At 31.7% G+C, this 22233-nt stretch overlaps 1 long non-coding RNA gene across 1 annotated transcript; it reads right to left on the reverse strand.

The window, feature by feature from the left end:
- Nucleotides 20173-20641, reverse strand: LOC109342569. Its single transcript, XR_002107085.1, has 2 exons — nucleotides 20533-20641; nucleotides 20173-20418 (listed from the first exon to the last, which is right to left on the reverse strand). It is a non-coding gene; the product is annotated as an uncharacterized LOC109342569 (long non-coding RNA).

A 22233-nucleotide genomic window follows, 5' to 3' on the forward strand; every position in this document is an offset into this window, starting at 1 on the left:
GTGTTCCTAGGCCACTGATACCTAATATTGACTTCAGTCAAAAAGAAGAAAAACTTGTTTGTCCAGCACAGTAGATATATATATATAGCAAAGGATAATAAGATATATATAGGTTGACTTATTTGAAAAGTCAAGGTCAGATATTCGTATAAACAATATCAGTATGAACTTTTGAAGGATATCAAATGAAAGAAGATAATCAACATGTCATAACATAGCATTCAAAGGCAATAAAACGTAGTTCATACATACCAAAGAGTTAAAATAGCAAATAACAACCATAAAATATCAGTTTTGAAATAACAATCACAACAACAACAAATGATTTAAGTAAAAGCCTAGACAAACAGTCCACTACTCCTAAGAATCTGGATCTGCTTGCTGAGAATCCAAGTCCACGTAATCCAATCAGTTTGACAAACGTTGAAGCTCTTCTTGGACTTGATTGTTCTATGTGTCAAGAGCATCCATCCGATTTGTGATGTAGCCTCGAAGTGAAAACAACTTGTCCATAATCATCTATTGGAAGGATTGGAGTTAGAAGAAGATGATTCAGCATGAAATGAGGGTCGAGTAGGAGGGTCAGTAGAAGGATTTTCTAGGTTAGCATATTGTTGATCACCATGATGCTTATAGATCATATCCATGGTATCTCGAAAGAATCCTATCTTGTGGATCACATCCACATCAAATTTGTTATCACGAACATCGAGTGAGATCTTAGACTCTCTATCAAAAGAAACATAAAATATACTCAAGTATAGCAGTTATGAGAATATCATAAGGCAATGGTCCATAATTACCTCTAAAGGTCCACATTTGTCTCATTACCATTAATGTCCAATTAATTGGAACATGATGTTTAATCGCGTATATCAATTGTAGTTCCATATTTCTGTTTCTAACATAGTCACCGATATATCTTTGCTTATTCATTTTAATTTCTCCTTTTAAATATCTATACATAGAGTAGTAGAAATCTATCTTATTATACCCTTCTAAGTCGTATTGAATGTTGGACTCTACTATCGTCCATATGTATGACATATTACCACAAATAGAACTTAGAGTTCTAAAATCTATGTCAATTTCTTTGCCTTTGACAAAGGAGAATATTTTATTCTTCTTGAAATTTAGATTGCAATAAAATACTCGTACAAGTTCAAAATAGTAAGAGCATTACATTTCACAAAATTCAAAGAGTCTTTGTTGCTTAAATAATAACGAAATCATTATTCTCAAAAGAACTTAACATACCATGGTTTGGAGTAAAAATGGGTCTTTGTGTGAAGTGCTCCTTAAAGGTTTTGTGTCGATCCTCGTTAGCCAAAAGACGTGTGAAATCCAATGTGTTGACTTCGTTAGAGGTTTGTTGTCTTCCTTGAGTCACATTGGTGCGTTGTTTCTTGGTTCTAGAGGATGAAGCCATGAAGTTGAGTTTTTCGAAAACTTAGGTTTTGAAGGTTTGGATATTTGGGGGTTTTTGATTTTGGCTTCTAAACACGAAATGATGGTTGGAATATTTTTAGAATTGAAAATGTAGTATAAATCAACTCAAAAATCACTCAAACGGTTTAGAAAAGTGGTTTTTTGAAGTTGGTTACCATGGTTGAGAGAGTGACATGGAAAAGATGAAGATTGAAAAATATGAGTTTTTGCCTTAAATAGTGCAGAGTGTAATCGGTTAACATATTTTGAGCAATCGATTGCTCCAAGCTAGTGTCTAAGCAATTAATCGGTTAATAAAAGATATTAATCGAATGCATTTATTAGTGTTTGAATAATTAGGCTTATTTGATGCCTTGTAATCGATTACACTATAGCAACAATACATTACACACCCCCAAACAATAAAATTAAGTCAAAATAACACATATAAGCACAAGTAGGCATGTAATACATATAATGAAGCCTATAAAATTTATATAAACATGTTAGGACAGATATGCATCATCAAGAATGTCTAATTCTAGTCTAAATTTATAAAAATATTCTTTAGCTAAAGATTTAGTAAAGATATATGCTAATTGTTCATGTGTATCAACAAATTCTAAGAGAACATCTTTCTTTTGGACATGGTCCCTAAGGAAGTGATACCTTGTATCAATATGTTTGGTTTGAGAATGCATAATTGGATTTTTTGTAAGGTTTATAGCACTAGCATTATCACACCTTAAGGGAATGCATCCTAAGTCCAATCCATAATCTTAAAATTGTTGCTTGAGCCACAACACTTGGGCACAACAACTACTTGTTGTTTTGTATTCCGCCTCATCAATACTTAGAGCAACACATTCTTGCTTTTTACAAGACCATGAGCTTAGATCATTTCCAATAATGTGACAAGTACCACTTGTAATTTTCCAATCATATTTTCATCCAGCAAAATCTGAATCTGAATATCCCACCAAGTCACATAGACTTCCTTTAGGATACCATAATACAACATCAAGTGTGCCTTTAAGATATTTTAATATCCTTTTTACAGCAGTAAGATGTGACTCTTTAGGCTTTAATTGATAACATTCACAAAGACATAAACTAAACATAATATCAGGTCTACTTGTAGTAAGATAAAGAAGGGAACCAATCATACCTTGATACTTAGAGATGTCAATGCATTTTCCAGTCTCATCAGCATCAATGTCTGTTCCAGAACCCATAAGAGTGGCAATAGGTTTATAGTCATCCATTTGAAAGTGTTTCAACATATCTCTACAATATTTAGACTGACAAATAAAAATGTCATCCTTGATTTGTTTGATTTGTTGTCCAAGAATGATTATCAATTTTCTTAATGAATAATATAGTGTCGACCTTTCCTTTTGTAAATCCTTTATCAAGTAAAAAGTTTGTTAGACGAGCATACCATGCACATGGAGCTTGCATTAAGCCATAGAGAGCTTTCTTAAGTTTATAGATGTGATTTGGATGTTGTAGTCTTCACACCCAGAGGTTGTTCAACATACACCCCTTCTTGTATATAACCATTTAGAAAAACACTCTTTACATCCATTTGATATAACTGAATATCCAAAGCGCATGCATATGCAAACAATAATATAATAGCTTCAAGTCTAGCAATTGGAGCGAAGGTTTCATCAAAGTCGATACCTTCATCCTGGTTGTATCCTTGTGCTAAAAGTCTTGCTTTATTTCTTATAATAATATCATTTTCATCTGATTTATTTCGAAAGATCCAACGTATTCCTATAACATATCTATCCTTAGGTCTAGAAATAAGTTCCCAAACTTCGTTTCTCTCAAAATGGTTATGTTCTTCTTGCATAGCAAGGATCCAGTATACATCTTCGATTACATCATCAATCTTGGATGGTTCCATTTGAGAAATTAAAACCATGTTTAGACAAGCATCATTCAATTTTAGGCGAGTAGAAACTCCATTACTTATATCACCAATGATATTGTCAATAGGATGATATCAATGGGTTCTCCAATCTTTAGGTAAATCGTAATGAATATGCTCTTCTTGTAATGATAATTTATCATCTACTTTCAATTGCTTTGTGTTGGTTGTAACATCGCAAATGGGATTTTCCAAGCATGAACTAGGAAAGTAATCATCATCAACCATGGATTTTTCTTCCAAGGTTGGATTAGATTCATAATAAGTTACATGAATGGATTCTTCCATGGCCATGGTTCTCTTATTAAAAATTCAAAAAGCTTTGCTTGTAAGAGAATAGCCAAGAAAATTTCTTCATCGACTTTTGCATCAAACTTTTCTATGTTTTCCTTACCATTGTTAGCACATAAAATTTGCAACCAAACACATGAAAGTGAGAAATATTCGGATTTCTACCTTAGAAGAGATATAGGGGGTTTCTTTAGAATAGGTCTTATTAAGACTCGGTTGGAGACGTAGCATGCCGTACTCACTACATCAGCCCAAAAACATTTTGGGAGATTAGTTTCTTTCAATATTGTATGTGCTAGTTCTTCCAAAGATCTATTCTTACTCTTTACAACACCATTTTGTTGTGGTGTTCTAGGAGCAGAGAAATTGTGAGTGATACCATTATCATCACAAAATTCCTCAAAAGAAGCATTTGAAATTCTTCCCCATGATCACTTCATATAGTAGTTATTTTCAAAGATTTTCATTTTGTACTCTCTTAGCTTATTTTCTAAAGGCACTAAACGCCATATTCTTGTGTACCAAGCATAGAGTCCAAGTTTATCTTGAAAAGTTGTCTACTATTACAAGAGCATAGTAGTTATCACTGAAACTTTTGGTCCAAGAGGGGCGAACTAAGTCTAGGTGTAGTAATTACAATGGTCTATCAGAAGAAATCATATGATTTGGTTTGAAAGAAGTTTTTGTTTGTTTACCCTTTTGACAAGCACTCACTACATAGTTTGACTTTAACAAATTTCATATTGGGTAAACAACAACCAAATCTTTCTTGATCAGTTTATTCAAATGATCCATATGTATTTGAACAATTCTCCTATGTCATAACCATGCATCATGATCATTTATAGCTAAACATTTAATGGGAAGAAAAGAATCATTTCAAGCAATCATATATATATATATATATATCATTTATTCTCTTACCAAAAAGTTTAGAGTTTACGGATACCTTAATATCAATGATGCACTTGTCAAGATAGAAAGTCACATGGAACCATTTGTCACAAAATTGACTTATACTGAGTAAGTTCTGGTTGATTCCCTCAATGTATACAACTCCTTCTATTTTAGTAGAAGGTGGCTTCCCGACTCTACCAACTCCAAGAATTCTTCCTTTATTATTTTCACCATATGTGATGTAGCCTTTGTCCTTTGGAGTAAGGATAGAGAACTTTCATTTGTTGTTCATCATATGTTTTGAGCAGCCGCTATCCAAATACCATAAATAACTGGCGGCTCCCAAATATTCCTGCAAAACTGGTTCAGTAATATTATGTATCCAATTCAGTTTGGGTCCTACAGGGTTAACACATTTCTCTACCCATTGAAAATGTCCCAGGGGTACACAATATTTTCTAATCATACAAGTATTATGTATATGCCCATATTTTTACAGTAAGTGCAGATGGATTGATACTTTTGCATCCCATTTTTAGATTTAGAAACATGATGAGTATGAATAATTTGTTTTTGAAAATTTATTTTCTTAGACACATCCTTTTTCTTATATAAAGAAGGTTTGGAAAAAATGAGACCTCTACGGTTGGTGGATTGTCTTTGCATTTTCAGCATGTCATCCAATTTTATACTACTCTTGTTTAGACTATTGAGATCAAGACTCAAAGTAGAAACTTTATTTTTAAGAGCAATACAATTTGGACACGAAGAAGAAGAAGGTTTATTTTGGAATGGGTCAATCTTATTCTTTTGCTTAAAACAAATTTTGGTTAGTTTGACGTATTCAATATGCAATTCATTAAAAGTGTTTTGTAATTCAAAAAATGATGACTTATATTAAGGTTAAGTTTCACTTACCTCCTCATCATCAGAATGATGAAATGCCATTAGAGAGAGATGAATTTGATCTTCATTTTCTAGTTCTGAAGTGGAACTTTAGTCATTATCCTCCCATCCAATGTAAGCCCGTCTACGAGTCTTCTTTTCAGGTTTTGCCTTGAAAGGTTTGTCTTTAGTGTAGGACAGTTCATCTTCATGTGATCATGATTTCCTAATTCAAAAAAATTAAAGTTCTAATTTGAAGTGGAAACTTCATTATTCTTAGTAAATCTTCTTGATTGTCCAACCTTACCACTTTTATTTCTTTTATGAAACTTGCTAAACTTCTTCACCAGCATGCTCATATCTTTCATGTCCTCCTTTTCTGAATCATCTGCCGAGAATTCATACACCTCAGCTTTTTCTTTAAGAGAAATATTATTTCTCTTCTCTTGTTCTTCAAGTTGTTCAAGTTGGCTTAATTCTAACTCGTGTTCTTGCAACTTTCGAAAGAGGGCAGCCAACGACATCGTAGATAGACTTTTATTTTCTGAGATGATTGTCACTTTGGGTTGCCATTCTCTTGTAAGTGATCTTAGAACTTTTAAGTTCATGACACTATTTGACAATACCTTACCAAGTGCAATTAGATAATTTGTAAGGTGAGTAAATCTCTTTTGGAGATTTAATATCTTCTCTCCATGTTTCATGTGAAACATTCCATATTCTTGGTAGAGAGTATTGAGTCTCGACCTTTTTACCTCCTCATTTCCATCAAGAGTGGTCTCTAGAGTATCCCACATTTCCTTAGCAGATTTTCAATTTGATACTCTAAAGAACTCGTCAATGCCAAGTACTGAAGTGAGGATGTTCTTTGCTTTAATATCATATTATACTTTCTTCTTATATTCATCATTCCAAGCGGGTTTTGACTTTAGTTCCCTTAGACTATTAACAACAGTGAAAGGTTCATAAGTTCCTTCCTCGATCACATTCCATATGTTTAGGTCTTGAGACTCTATAGAGATTCTCATCCTGATTTTCCATAAATCATAGCATTCTCCAACGAAGCTTGGAGGTTGATTGATGTTGGAACCTTCTCCCAAAAATGATATTGAGGCCATTTATGAAGTAGGATATGTTTGACAATAATTTACCTAAAATAAGCTCTAGTGCCAATTGTAAGTATTATATGGCAACTAAACAGGGGGGTAAATTAGTTGTTGGGAGAAATGGCCAATTTTTCTACTTAAGATATCAAAGTGATTGTGCAGTGGATTGTTGATGCAGAAATCAACCAATTAAAGCAATAATAAAATCACAATTATAGAGTAGGAGAAGAAGAGTATGCAGAGAATTTTATACTGATTCGCATTCTTGTCTACCGAAGGTTACATCTAGAACTCTTGCCACACAAGAGATTTTTCCACTAGATAATCTGAGTGGCAATTAAAAATTCTCTCCTCGATACCCTTGTACCTTACACACTCACAATTATCTACCCTTGGAAACAACCTTTCCAAGTGAACTATTTTCCCCTTATCAACACACCATTTTGATGAAAAATCTACAACAAGATGAAGAATGTATCAATGACAGAATTGCATTTACGAGTTTTGATAATATTATAACTTGTAATCCATTTCTCACAATATATATATTAGTAAACAGTGCTCTTATATCTTTGAAAGATTAGAACAAAAGCACTTAAAACAACTTAGAAAATTTGAAAGTTTGAGAGCAAGGTTGTAAAATAGTGCAAAACATTGTTTGTCTAAGTATTAAAAATTTCATGTAGATTGTATATTATGAATTGAATGTCTCAATGCCTTTAAATATGCTTCTAATCAGCCAATGTAACCTTTCATGAAGAAGAGACACAAATGGAATGAAACTCATTCACTTTGGATGAAGTTGTTTATTCAAATTTGAAAATTTGGTTTCCAACCGCTATGGTTAATTGATTGTCACGACTAGGTAATCGATTGCCAAAAGTTTATGTCCAAAGTAGTAATCAATTAATACATAGTAATAATCAGTTACTCAATGTCAGTTATACTTTGTAACTGTTTTCGTAGTCAGGTAACCTGTTATGTAGTTCCAGTAATATGTTACCAATTGGCACACAGTTCAGGTACTCTATTACCTAGATCTAGTAACCTATTACTCAGGTCAAGGAACTCATTACTTAGCATTATTGACATTCTATCAAGACTTATTCAATTCTTTTGAAAATAGTTTTGATTCTTTTGAGTATTGCTACTAGTATATAAAATGAACATAAAGATAGAAGTACCTATTGAAGAGTTTAATCTATAATTTCTTGAAGCTTAAATCTTCTATGTCTTTATAGTCTTCTTTTGTTTCCTTTTTTTGTGATATTAGTGTCTTCGTCAAAATCGTATCAAGGTCAGGAGCAAGATCTTCTTCACAAACACATCTCTTCCTCTTCAAAATCACACCCTCAAACATAGCCTTATAGAAATTTCAATTCAATATTAGCACCTAAAATATATGTGCCTAAGTCAACCATTAACTATAAGCTAATACTAAATTATTATTGCTTGTTGACAAAATACCTTTACTTCTTGATCATTTGTGACTCCATATTAACAATCAAACAACCTTGAGGAACTTTAGCTTGACTTGAAAAGGTTGCTCCATCACTTTCACTTAATAACAAATTAACAAGAATGTATTGATAGTTCTGCTAAGACACTAGGAATGTGAATTGACAAGCTTCATATAAGTCATGCATTACATGATGAACATAAGATGGATGCATAGAGAGCATAATACATCATAAACAGAAGATGCATGCATAGAGAGAGTGTAACACTTCATAAAGACAGAACAACATAATTAATGATAAATTGGGTTTTGTGTTACCATACCAAACTCATGGGGTTCCGAAAAGAAAAGAGACGTTCTCTGAAATTAAGTTATTTTCTTTGCAATTAATCTCTCAAATTTGTGGAGTTTTCATTCTCTGCAATTTGGGTTTTGTGTTATGAGAGTGGATGAAATTGGGAAGAATGATGGAGATGAAAATGATGAATTTGTGACATAAGTTTGAGAATTTTTAGATGGGAATGAATATAAGGCATGAGAAGAATTGAAGGTTTGGGGAAATTGATGAGTTTTGGGAGAAGAAGGGAATTGTACATGTTTTTTAATTTTGGGATTATGGCCACAATTTGTACAATTTCTTCTACCTCATTTTGTTTTAAGTCCCATTATTTTTTTGTTACCATTCACCATATTTTTACTATCTATATATTAATTAAATAAGAAAATAATTGTTCTTACTATTAAGATTAGACACATGTCATTCTCACAATAAATAAATTTTCGCTCGAAATGCTCGACTGTCTGCCCCTTCGTTTCCTTCTTCCTAAAAACCTATTTATATTTGTGTTTAGTTATAAATGAACTCTTGGTTGGTTGGGATTTTGAGTTATCATTATCATAAAATACATGTGTTACCATATTTATAATCCTTCACTGATGACTTCTAGAAGCCTCTTTTCTAGGTTCGTCATTACGACTCTACATTTCACTTTCAGGATGACTTCCTGATGTGTGTTGCACAGGTGCCAAGATTTTCAACAAGTCGTCTATTACTTTCACTCTACTTGCTCTTCTTCAATCATTTTTCAAAATACACAATTTCTACCTAGAGATTGGTAAGGTCTTTTCTTTGTCTCAACGTTTTTCATTTCCTTCACACTAGTAACATCTTTTTCCTTTTTACCTTCTTAGTGATATTTGGTATCCCTAGTTTGTTTTTTGTTCTATGTTCATGTTCATGTCATCTTTAATGATTTATTTTGTTACGTCTTTTGTATATTCCCTCAAACTCTCATTTTTTTTATGCTCCAAAGGCATTTCATATACTGTAATTTAATATATTTTTATTATCCAAAACCTTGTCATGGTCCAAACCCTTTATTTAATATATTGCTATAATATTTTTACTTCATTTTGTTTTCTAGATCTATCACCTTTGTCTATCCCTTATGTGTTTGTAATTTATTTTTGTTCATGTATAAGTTTTTTGTTTATGTATTTCTTTTGTTAGTATTTATTTCATTCCATTTCATGATCATTCATTATTTATTCACTACATTTGTCATTTTTACTTGTCTTCTCTGAATGGTGTTGTTCAAATTATTTTGTCATCATTGTCAGGTTAGTAGCAATATCTTTTGCATATTTTAAATTTATTATCTTTTTCATAAACTTTGTTTGATTGCATTTTACTTTTATTTTTACTTGCAGCGAACATGACATGTAGAGTGAACTTCATTGTTGAGATTAACTATTCAAAAGATACTTGAATATTGAATGTTAGGATTAGTGGTCTTTGGCATGTTGAGAGATGTTCTGCACCATAATTAGAAATGGTTTTTATGGTTCAAAAGGTATAAATTTATTACCTGGTTTTTTCATTTCATAGATATAATTCATATTGTTAGAAATGAATAAATAATAGCCTTTAATTTTTATTAACGGAGACAAAATACAAGTTGTAGGTAAGAACTATCAAATTTCACAATGGGAGCCTCAACTCGAAGAAGGGAGTAGTTACATTGTTGAAAATACTGATGTGGTTCTTAATGAATGTTTGTATAGAGGTTTGAACCACCCCTTCAAGCTTATCTTCCAAAAAGGTACGATAATGAAAATGAATGAACTGTGTGAAATTCCATCATATATTTATCACTTCACTACATTTGAGGACATTCTGAATGGAGTTGTTGCTTCTGATGTTTTAGTTGGTAAGTTTAACATATTTTCATTGTAGTGGATAACTTTTTGTACCGTTTTGTATACTACCTAACACTCTTATTATTTTTTTAGATGTTATTGTCGATTTTGAAGATATTGAGATGATTCAACCTAAATCTACCCCAAAGAAAGCGGTGTTCCTCATGAGAGACTAAAGGTAAAATTCAAAGCCCTGATATAATGTTAAGTCTCTTAAAACAATGACAACCTTCATAACTTGATTTCCTAAGTAACTAACAATGTAGGGGAAATAGTCTTAGTTATACTTTGTGGGGCCAATTTGATGTGCAATTACTGAAATTTGAAGAGGACCACAAGTTTAGTCCAATTTTTATCATACTCACCCTAGCCAAGATCCGAGATACTAACGATTGTTTTAATGTTAAATATATGTGGTAGTTTATTACATAAAAGTCAAGATTGTATACATATATAATTTACTAATGACAATTTTGTAAATTTTATAGGAGAGTATCCTATGACTATTCAAAATACTATGTATAGTCAAAGATTTTTATCAATGATAACAGAATTCCACAGGTTCAACTTTTCACAAGTAGGTTAAAGGTTTTTCAAATATTTTATGTTGTAATTTTCATTTCTATAGTGTTTGTAATTTTAACTATTTACATGTTTATGTCTTATAGTTTTGACACAAGTAAATCCTATGAATCATATAGCCAACGTATGAGCTAGTCGTCCTCATATCCTCAAGGAGGGTCCTGACAGAAGTTCTTCCATAATGCAAATGTCAAAACAATAGTTGAATTGATTTAGCTTGGGCAAGTATAATTCTTAATTCTCTTGCATATTATTGCATACTATTTCCCCACCATTATTTTACATAATTAGTAACATTGTTGTCCATTGTCTTTACTTTTGTTTGTTAAGGATTATGTATGTGTTACCTATGATAATATTGAGAAACTCTTTGCTAATGGATGGTACTATGATCAGTGCCCTAGTGCAATAGAAAGACAGATGCAATTAGGATACCTTTTAATTGCTCTGATTGTGGGAAATACTTGTAAGAAGTTGTCCCTAGGTATTAAGCTAACTTCCCTACAATATGCATAGCATTAAATTGTTAACTTGTAAAACTATTATTTAACCTTATCAGGTATCGACTAGAGGCCAAGGTTAGTTACTATAACGACAACATGAAATTTGTCTTATGAAATTAAGAGTGTGAGCAGTTGATCAAGCAACCAGCTTTTGATGACCTGAAAGAGTTATTGTACTGGTAAGGTTGATTGTTATTGTTATGACAATTGCAAATTGTAAGATTTAATCATTAAATTAATGTATATTTTACAAGCATTCTTTTACTTCTAGGAGGGGAATTGAATCCAATGTTTATTCCTCAAGTTGTGGATGACCTTGTCACCAAATCACTAGCTTTCAAGATCAAACTTCGACCAATGTATCAATGTTGTTCTATCATTCAAGTTTCAGAAAATTCACAACTAATTGTCTGCTTATTAAAAAAGATTGCACTAGATCTGATATTATTCATATATGTTAACTATCATTCCATATAACAACTAATATGAACATTTGTTTATTTATTTTTAAGCATTACTACATTTAGTAACTAACTCTATATGTATAGGATCTTAGGGTTGTGGAAAAGGGAAAGTGTGATGGTCGAGATTTTAAAGATGTTGACTATGAATCTATAAGCAAGAAGTCTTTTGTTTTTATATTATTCTCTACCCAGTCATTTATTATTTGTTCCAACACTCCACTAATATGACATTGACTTTTTTTAATACAGCAATCATTATGAGTAATTGCTGATTATGATCTTGAATAATTAGCAAATTTGATTTCACATAAAAGGTTGGGTTCTTCTATCTTGTCTGAGGATTCCCAAGATATTGGGTTTGCATAGATGTTTTTTACAAAAAATGTCAAGCATATTTTAAAAGATTGATTGTGCTTTCATAACGTTCTACTTATGTTCAAATTTTGGGATGACATGAACTACTTGCCAAATGTTTTTTTTTCATTTCGGTTGTTTAACTTTGTGAAATTGTATACCAGTTAGATCTTTGTTTTGTATTGGTATTATTTGGTTCATGGCACTTATGTTCTGCCAATTTGTAACCAATTTCATGAAACTTTTTGCACCACTATTTTGTGTATCAATTAACATTCTCCAAGTCATCCAATTTATATTTTTGCATTAAATTTATCTTATGCTCTTGATTTACTTCTCTCTATTTCTCAACCACTTTGTATGACAATTCCAAGGTATTTAAATTGCATGACTTGTAGGTTGATGTGTGAAGGACAATTCAAATATAGCAATTATAGAAAATTGAAAATTGTCATTCTATGATAGCAAAGTGGTGGTAATAATAGCATCACCAGTAGGAAATGCACCAATATTATTCTATCATTTTAGACGTTAAGATGCCCAGTTTTTTTTTGGTTTCCTACATGTATCCTCGCACTAGAGGCAATCCTGTCCGAGCCGGGAACATCCACAGGTATGCAGGACTAACTCTCCCAACGGACATTTTTTTCATCCACAAGACTCGAACCCGGGTTCTTGTTTAAGGGGACTCAAGTATGTACCACTTGAACCAATACCCATTGGTAGTTTAAAAGGTTTTATATTCATGAAAAATAACACTATTTGTAATAAACAATTAATGTTCTGGCACATGTATAGATCAACTAATATAATTTGGTTAGTATATGATTATGCCATAGCTTTGCATAATAGCAAATGTCACTTGAAGTATTTTGTGTTCACTTTCTCATTTTCCTTTTTTTTTGCCTTAACAATTACTTTCCTGCTTAAAGCAAAACCAATGTTATAATTTATTTATTTACCCATGCTAATGAAAATAACACTTTCCAAAAAACAGAGAAAAGTAACAGAGCTTACAAAATCCTCCATTATGTTTTCCCATTTTTATTACAGCATAATAGCCCCCCCACATTGTAGTAGTAATCTCAGATAAGTTTTTCCCCTTATGTCTTCCATAATTCCATTATATAGTTAACCCTAATCCTATGATTTATCGCCTTCTTTTAACACATGCATAGCTAAATTGATTCTGAAAAATTACTGTTCCATGGGTAGATGGTTATTTCTCCTCACCCAAAACCTAACCTCATATTATTGATCAACATTAAATTCCTAATTCATGGCACTACTAAAAAAGGTTTTTTTTAGTTTACCACCAAAGGATTATTGAAGCTAACCTCCCCTGTAAGTGAGATTGAGCACATTATTGAAGATCCCATGGACAAAAACAATAACCCCAAAGATCAGGCAAGTCAAGCACGGATGAAAAGGAAAATGGTGATGGAAGGAAAAAAGCTAAACAATGTAAAACCTCAGGTATACCTTTTCAGATTATTACTTGTCAATATTCATTACATCACTTCGTTCGTTACATAAGTGTGTAATTACATTTTAATAAAATAGGTATACCTTTTTTTTGATGATATCACAACAAGGATTGTTAATGACAACAATCAATATGACTCCCAATTTAATGATACATTCAGTTCAAGATCTAATGTATACACTCAGCCAAGTGATATTTATAACTCATTATTACACTAAAGAATGAGTGCAATTCAAACTAAGTCAGTCAAGTTAATCTCTTGAAAAAGTTTTTAGAGTTGGAGAACAACGAGCGGAGCAACATTCATGCATCCAAGACATCAATAATTGGGTCATCTTCTGATGTGAATAATAACATATCTTCTAATACAATGATCAAGCCTTTTAAATTACGTAGACATATGATTAAAGAAAATATGTATGTCCCTCCTCCAATATGCAACAAATTCCAATTATATGTTATTATTTGTATGTTTAACAGAACATTTTTATGGTTATTGATATATGCTTTGTTAACTTAGACCCATAGCAACTTCTGATGAGGATGATACATGTTAAAGTGATAATCCAATAGAGTCCAGCCATGAAAGTACAGGTAATGACCATAATTTTATCATTTCTTAAATGCAATGTAGTTGTACATAATTTTATTATGTCATGATTTTTATAGGTTATTTTGACATTAGTCACCCGAACTATGAATTTCATTATTGTGGAGCTTGCATGTAATATCAAGAGAGAACACAAAAACACAACTTTTAGAATTCCCAAATTTTAATTGTGTCGCGGTATTGGGAAGATTTAACTACTATTATTGACAACCCATTTCAACAACATATTAGAGCATACAATATGATGTTTGCTTTCACATTGTAAGAGCAAAATTAGATTGTTCCTTTAATGATGGAAGAGGACCTCCTACATTTAGAATACAAGGGCAAGCATGTCATCATATCAAGAGTTTATTGCCAATGCATATGAACACTCCAAAGTTCATCCAACTATACCTAAATGATACTAGGAATGAAATACAAAATAAACTTGTTGGATTAAATTGCATATTAATATTCAACTTACAATGTCAAGCATATTTTTATTAGTATTTATAGCCAATGCTCATTTTGATTACAAAATAACATTGAATATGTTCCTTAATAGGAATGAAGGTCAACTAGATGTCCAAATTGTCTCCAAGTTGTCTAACATGCTAGATGAGCACAACACTCATGTGAAATCATTTAGGATGGCTAAAGAGCCTTATCAATTTTCAAGAATAAATGATCTGAAACTAAAGCTTATTTCTGATAGAGTTTCTAATGGAAGGATTTATAACTTGCCAATTGTCTTTGAAGTTGCTACTCTTATTGTAGGCGAAGTTAATAACCCTTCTATAAGAGATATAGTTTTGGAAAAGCAAAGTAGTCAACTTACAAGAATAAATGAGTTACATACAAGCTATCTTGCATATCAATATCCTCTACTATTTCCTTATGGTGAGGATGAATATAGACACGATGTTTATTTCAGTGCTAGGTGTTCTCGGAAATATAAAAGAAATTGGGTTACTATCAAGGATTGGATGTATTTTCACCTACAAGGTAGGAAAAACAAGCCACAAACACTACTACACTCTAAAAGGTTGTTATAACAATTTGTTGTAGATGGTTATTGTATGATGGAGTCAGACCGATTAAATTAAGTTAGAAACAACCAGACACAACTAATGGTGAACAAGTACAAGAATTTAAATTCAACAAATGACCCAGGTGAAACCCAAGGATCTAACAAGGGCAAGAGGATCATACTACCTTCAACTTTTGTTGGTGCTCATAGATATATAGATCTATTATACTTTGACGATATGATAATTTGTAGCTATGTTAGATTTCCTGATTTATTTATAATATTTACATGCAATCCAAGTTGGCCAGAGATCAAGAGACTTTTTGGACCATTGAGTTTAAAACAAAAAGATCGTCCTGATATACTTACAAGGGTATTCAAAATCAAATTTGTCGTGTTCTCGGAAAAGTGATTGGATGTATGTAACATTGACTATTTCTAAAATCATTTGCCATGTATGTGTAACTAAGTTTTTAATACTTATTTTATGAATGATATTAATGTTTTCATGTTTTTCATATTGTAGACATATACACAATAGAGTTTCAAAAAAAGGGACTGTCTCATGCTTATATTTTATTGTTCTTACATCCATCGTCCAAGTATCCATCGCCTGAGGATATTGACAAGATAATTACAGCTAAGATACCAAACATTGTAGAAGACTAGTGCTACATGAGTTAATTAAATATCATATGCTTCATGGTCCTTGTGAGCAGCGAACATTAAATCACCATGTATGACTAATGGAAAGTGTTCAAAGTATTTTCCAAGGAAATTCTAAGAGAATATAATAGTTGACCTGGATGGTTACCCTGTTTATAGGCGACAAGACAATGACAACACAATTGACAAAAATAGTGTTTCTTTAGATAATTGTCACGTGATCACTTACAACCACAACTTATTGTTGAAGTATCAAACACATATTAATATGGAATAATGTAATAAGAGTACATCAATCAAGTATTTATTCAGGTACAATGATAAGGACTATGATAGTGTAATTGCTATTGTTGCCCCTACTAACAATGAAACAACAAATGAATCACAAATTGTTCATGAAATCAAGAAAAATATAGACTACAGATATATGTCACAATGTGAGGCATGTTGGAGAACGTTTTCTTTTTCAATTCATGGTAGATCATCAGTAGTTGAAACTTTATATTTCCACCTTGAAAATGAAAAATTGGTTATATTTAATGATTCTCAAGCTATTGATAATATTCTTTTCAAACGTACTTTTAAGCAATCTATGTTTACATCTTGGATGAAGGCAAACAAAAACTATCCCCCGGGAAGAAATTTGGCATATTTTTAATTTGTTTCAAAATTTGTTTATATAAGTTGTACAAGATGTTGGAAACCAAGGCTTACAATTGGTAGACTAATTTGGATCCCTCCAAACAAAGGAGAGCTATACTATCTGAGAATCATGTTAACTACCATTAAGGGAGCACACAATTATGAACACATTAGAACTGTGGCTAATGTTATTTATCCAACCTTCGGAGAGACATGTTTTGGACTAGGCTTTCTTGAAGATGATACGGAATACATGGAAGCTATCAAAGAAGCTAAAGATTGGGGTTCAGATTATTACTTAAAAAAATTATTTGTGACAATGCTTACCTCAAATAACATGAATTAGCCTAACCATGTATGACAAACAACGTGGAAATTCTTAGTTGATGGCATACTTTTATGAAACATGGCAGGTACAAATATAATTATTTTTCCAGCGTTTAGGATTGATATCACATATGTTTTCTTCAATCACATATCATAATGGTGCATGTATTTTTATTTTGGTAGATTTACGACTTTGTGGCCAAGAATTGGAAAATCTCACTTTGTTAGACATTGTGAACTTATTGCAACCATATAGAAAAGGTCTAAGGGACTATCTGTGTATGTCATATCTTGAAGGGAGGATTGCAAGTCTATTAGGGAATAGACTTATATCTCATTAGCGTGATTATGATAAAGTTGAAACCAAAAATGAATTCATACACTGCTTTTATTTACTAACAGGTAAACTCATATTCCTTTAGCAAATCATATTTAATAGTAGAAAAATTGTTAGTAACAACTAACAATTTCCTTTTCATAGAAAAAATGAAGGATTATTTTTCCTAAATTAATGAAAGTTGTAAATGATGGTAAAGGTGACACCTTCTTCCTTTATGGTTATGGCGGTACTGGTAAAACAATCATGTGGAGAATATTATCTTCAGCTCTGTACACAAAATCACATTGTTTTAACCGTGACATCAAGTGGAATAACTTCTCTATTGTTGTTTGGGGAAGAGTAACACATTCTAAGTTTGCAAAACCAGTTCCTACACTAGAGAACTCTACATACAACATTCGTCAAGGGAGTAAACTTACATGATTATTGAAAAATACAAAATTGATAATTTGGGATGAAACACCAATGACACACAAATTTTGTTTTGAAGCATTGGTTAAAACTCTTCTAGACATCTTGAGTTACGAAGACAATGAGAATTCAAGTTTTGATGGAAAAGTCATTAATTTTTGTCATTCCAAGAAGCAGCCGATTAAACATTATCAATGTAATAATCAATGCTTTATATATTTGGGATAACTACGAGGTATTAACTTTGATAAAACAATATGCATTTACAAAATAATTCTGATACAATAAATGAAATAAAAATTAAACAATTTGCTAAGTGGATTTTAGATGTAGGTGATGGAAACTTCTCTGAACGAAATGATGTATACTTCAAATCCCAAAAGAAGTATACTTCAAATTGTCTATATTGCAAACTAGTCATATATTGCTACAACCCTCATAAGTCACATGAATCCATGATTGCCTATTTTATTGTACTCCGTTTATGTTTGCCTTCTATTTTACTGAGTACTGCAGCATGAGCATAGCCTTACTGATCCTAGAAATCTAATGAACCTTGTTCTATCCAATTTTGAAGGTTAGAGATGATGATGATTGCAATGTTGAGAATCCCATCACTTCGAAAACAAAAGGTTGACCAAAAGGTTCAAGACCAAAAGCAGGAGTTGAAGTTGCAAAAAAACCATGTTGTTGTCACTTTCCTAATTATGGTGGAACGAATCATGAATGAAGAAAATGTCCAAACAAAACGAAAAAAGATTCATTGGTGAGTTATCAATCTCCTAATAAGTAATTGATAGTTTTTTATTTAAATTTATTAATTCAAGTCCAAGTGCTTAGTTTTGCACCTACAGCTTAGTTTTGTGAAAATTTATTTAAACAATGTTGTTTTGCATGAATTGTGATTAATTTTGAGAACATTTATTTAAACAATGTTGTTTTGCACCCACTGTGCTTAGTGATATGAAGTCCATTACTCTTCTTTGGTTTATTCTACACCACCTACTGCTTTGGAGGACTGGATTTTTTCACTTGATGCTGCACAGTCTCAGATTTTTCTGCACACATGTATGTGAACCATAGATTGTGGGATTCTTTCCATTAACTTGCAATACTAATCATCAACAGCATCATAATGACTTCTATGTGTTTTCTTATAAATAAAACTAGTTTTTCTAAAAGATAAGAAGAATAAAATTAGTGATACATGTTTTTGTATCATAAAATAATTGCAGGCTCTTTTGTATTTACTGTTTAATTTAAATAGATACATCCGAAGTGCAAAAGTAATAGAAAACAAAGTTGAGGCTGAATGTTATAAAGTATGGCTTCTAGGTACCTAAACTACATTCTTTGACCCTAAGGTATATATTATAAACATTGTAATGTGATGGATGACTTTGATGTAATTGAAGAACTTCAACATTGATGCAATTGTCTAAGATGATCAACAATACAATTTTATAAAGAAAGACTTCTTTTATTCGATCGGTGTTTTTATTTTGAATTGTGTATTTTACTTTTCTGGATTATATATATGTTTGTTGAGTTATTCAAATCAATAATTTTTATTACATGTAGTACTGGCGCATAATCCAAGTAGCAGTGAAGAAGTTGAAAAGAAATAGAAACATATGACATGAAAAACTAATTTAATTGCAGCATGACAAAGTTTTTTTACAGAAAATGTAAATGGGAACAATTTTTATTGCATATTGTATATTCATACACTTTTGTTGTCAAATAGCATATAACTACACTTTTGTCTCACAATACAGTAATAGGCCCAAGTATCATTGATATGGGAACATTAATTGGAAATAGAAATGGAGCAATCTAGTTTACATTATTCTATTCATCCTACTACTTTCTCCCAAATATTGATTCAGAAACCAAGATGCATAATAGAAATGCACCAATTTAGTTCGACAAGCAAGTATGGTTCCCAATTTCTACAACTGTAACCTTTCTCCAAAGCTAAGCTTCATTATATTCTTTTTTTCATGAGTATGAAGGAGACACCATTGACCTAAAAGCGGGTTGGGGGTATAAATAATAGAACCAATAAAAATGGTTATAAATAGAAAAAGTGATTGCAAAAACAAGTAATATATTTTGAACTCATGCATAATCTAACTCACTTCTAGATTGAGAGCAACCAAAAGTTATGACCCTCTTCCAAAGTTTCTAGAACTGAAACGCATGACTCTTCTTATGACAATTTTTTTGTGATCAATTACTGCAATTCCTATAGGGAGTAAAGAACAACATCAGCATGTGTAGAACTAGTTCTTTATTAACTCATGTAAGTAAAGCATATAATCACATCAACATAGATCTTCTGACATATTGAGAAGGGAAGTATCTTCAACTAGTTGAAACAAAAACATTGAGCCAAAGTGTATTGAAAGACAGGCCTAAAAATCTAGTCTTTTTTTGGATACTTTCAGAAATTATGTCGTTTGATATGTAACAAACAAATTAGATATTTATATTGCAAAAAAGTTATATTTATGTCAGCATCATGCACTATTATCACAATTGATATGATTGATTTTACTTTCATGTGGGAATAATAATGCACCAAATATAATTAATTGGATCTCCCATTATACAAAATCCATTTCAAATCACATAACACAATAAAAAACTTAGTTTGGTCTTCTGTTCACAAAACATTATAATCACAAAGTGTCAATAATCTTATATAAAGTAGGACAATTCTTAATCAGCACAAAGAAATGACATTCAAAGCCCACCTCCTTCGGAGGAAGAATATGACCCCTCAAATCAATATCCAGGCTCATCTAGTTGGTCCTGCAGGGAATCAAGTACAGCTTAACTCAGCTTTAGGAAATAAACATTGATCAAATTTTTTTTACAGAAGAATATTCTATAATGGGTGTGGGGTACTACTATAGAAACATTTACCTGAACATCAAAAGTCCAAAGAGTAAGGTTGTCTCTCAAAAGTTGCATTATAAGAGTGCTGTTTTGGTAGGATTCTTCTCCCAGGGTGTCCAACTTAGTAATTGCTTCCTCAAAAGCCTTCAAAATTGTAAAGAATAACGTTGAGTAGATTTTTAGGATCAATAAGGTTGTGCTCATGCTGCAGTACTCAGTAAAATAGAAGCTAAACATGAACAGGGAATCATGTGACTTATGAGGGTTATAGCAAGATATGACTAGTTTGCTATATTGACAATTTCAAGTATACTTCTTTTGTGGGGGGATTTTCAATTTTCTAGTTTAAGTATCAAGACTTTGCTACATGGAACATCATAGGAGGATTTGAAGTATACTTCTTTTGTGGGGGGATTTGAAGTATATGGACTTTTCAATTTGAAGTATACTTCTTTTGTGGGGGATTTTGTGGTGGTCCTAACTGAAATGGCAAATAGTCAAAGGATATCATCAATGATTAACTTACTTAGTTTTGATGAAGACAAAGAGTTATATGAAAGGTTGAAGACTTGGACATCACCACAAACAACATGCCGAAAACTCAAGATCAACATCATAGAGATCAGGATTGCTTTATTTGTTTAGAGTCCTAAGATGCTTGCCTAGTATTGAGTTGAAGTTAAGTAAACCCAAGATAGAAGTCTCACAAAAAGTCTAAAATGAAAATCATAGAGGCTGAAGCATTCCACCTTAGTAAATATATATATGATAAGTAAGATTCATGCATTTGCATTAGGCATATATGATTTCTTGTGCATAAAAGAATAATCTATTTCAAAATCATGTATTGCATGTTCTTGCATCATAAAGAATGTTTACCATACAATTAAGAAAAACCATTTTCATACATATTATTCGATTAACTTGATTGATAATCGATTATATCCTAGTGAAATCCGTTAATCGATTAAAGTATTGTATAATCGATTAAAAAGAGTTACAGTAGCTAACCTCCCAAGATTTATGGCTTATTAATCGATTAAGGAGGTTGATGATCAATTAAGCCATAACTGAAAAATTGTTTTCATAAGTACGTTAATCGATTAATGTAGTATATAATCGATTAACATTTGTTACAATCAGTTACATATAATGGCTGTGATTTTAACAAATGTGCATAATGATAATTCATAGATTTAACTTTTACACATTGAGAGAAAAAGAAAACCAAGATTCTCATAGCTGCATTTTCAAAAGCATCTTGTTTATATTTGAAAGATTTCTTGTATAGTTTTCATAGAGACAAAAGAGAGACAAAAGAGAGAATTTATTTATCATTCATTTGAAAAATCCTACATAATCTTCACATTTAGTTTAAGGTTGGGTGTGAGATTTCTGTTTAGGGTTGTAGAGCCAAAATTAGAGTTTCAATCAGTGCATTAAGTGTGCATATAATTTGGCTATTGTTCAGTTATACACAGTGTTGTGAAACCTGAGCCGAACGTCAAACCGACAGAGGTCCCGTATTTGGTTTAACCGGTTTAAACGGTTAAATCATCCGGTCTGACCGGATGATTTCGTACATAATTAATAATTTTTATTTATAAATATATAGTTATATATAAATGTAAAACTTTATATAATTAATAATTATGTATAATTATATTGAAATAATACATCTTTATCTTTTTTGGACTGTAGTAAAACAAAATATTAGAACATTGTCCC

Source organism: Lupinus angustifolius, chromosome LG03, assembly GCF_001865875.1.
Source record: "Lupinus angustifolius cultivar Tanjil chromosome LG03, LupAngTanjil_v1.0, whole genome shotgun sequence".
Lineage (NCBI taxonomy): Eukaryota > Viridiplantae > Streptophyta > Magnoliopsida > Fabales > Fabaceae > Lupinus > Lupinus angustifolius.